The following is a 1,431-nucleotide window of genomic DNA, read 5'->3' as shown; positions in this document are numbered from 1 at the left end:
TCACAAGATATGAACTAGTTTTACACAGCTTCTTAATGTTCCATAACTGCTAATCCTTTTTTTTTTTTTGTCTTCTTCTTCTGGCTGTTCCAAAACGGAATCTGTTGTTTGAAATTACTGTTGAAGCATACTTTAGGATACCAGCTGCGGGAAAAATTAGTTAGAAATTGATTCTGCAATGCTTTGCAATTGCCCCTGCATCAGATCATAGTTAACACCATCTTGATTCGTGTCTCCTTCCAACTACAATATTAAGTCTGAGTTTGGTCTTTATCTCATTTGTCTTGTTGATCTGTTGTTTTGGTTTTGTTCTGGCTGAAGTTGAGTACGGTTTGTATTTTCTTTATTTTTTGTTCTGCATGTGGGTTGCTGCAGATTTTTGGTTGTTCCTTCCGAGAAATGTTTGTTCCCCTGTTTCATTAATAAATGAACTTTTACCTTTCAAAAAACAAAAAAGGAAGCTTACTACGTAACTTGAGATATACGAAAGGTCTATTATGTTACCTACCCGCAAGATATGAGAGGAAGAAACATGATTAAGATAACGACGCAACTCATCAAGCTCATTATATTGTAACATGTCGGGTTTGAGAATCCGATTGCTAGACTTGGGTTGTTTAGAGAGTAATCATTAATCTATTTTATTTATATGGGATTGGACACCTATTACATTTATTTTACTAGACGGAGTTCTAAATCAATTTTAGGTTCGTTCAAAAAATAATAAACTGGTCTACGTATTTTATTTAAAATTAGGTTTGAGAGTACGATTACACACAGGGAAGGATTAGCACCCCTATGACACCTACTCCACAAACAGTACCATTTAATCATACATTATCCTAACTCAATAATTTTATACTTGTGCTTTTTAATTATTATTTATTTAATTTATTTTTTATTTTATTAACAAATTAAAATATTCTATTTGATTTTACTAATGTGACGTGTACATGATACGATTATGAAATGCATAGCAAAAAATCCAAGTAATGCCAAACAAAACCTTTATTGAAGATATTTTCTCGTATCCGCTCATCATACAGGTGGAATCCGGGAATATCCTCCCACTTAGGAAATTACCAAGGAAACTCACCTTCACAAGTTTAACAAGCAAATCCCATCATCGAGGTAGTTGTTAGCAAGTAAAAAATAATATTTTTCACGCATGCAAACCTACTACGAGCGAAAGCTTTTTATTAAATATATTTTTTAAACCTTCCCATCATACTGATGGGATTCGAAGGTATCTTTTCACCTATGAAATTTTTTGAATAAACTCGCCTTCACAAACTCTCTCGGAAAGTCCTATCATCGGGGCTTTGATTCGTGTACACCATAGTCTATATGTTGTGACATTTAACAATGCAGCAATGATACGTGATACACTCATAAATTCTAATATTTGTTTCTTATCTTTAAAAAAATTAC

This window comes from Theobroma umbraticum, unplaced genomic scaffold, assembly GCF_002168275.2.
Source record: "Theobroma umbraticum cultivar Fairchild unplaced genomic scaffold, ASM216827v3 scaffold_67.0, whole genome shotgun sequence".
Classification (NCBI taxonomy): Eukaryota; Viridiplantae; Streptophyta; class Magnoliopsida; order Malvales; family Malvaceae; genus Theobroma; species Theobroma umbraticum.
The sequence above is the reverse complement of the archived record's forward strand: the minus strand, read 5'-3'. Positions refer to the sequence as shown.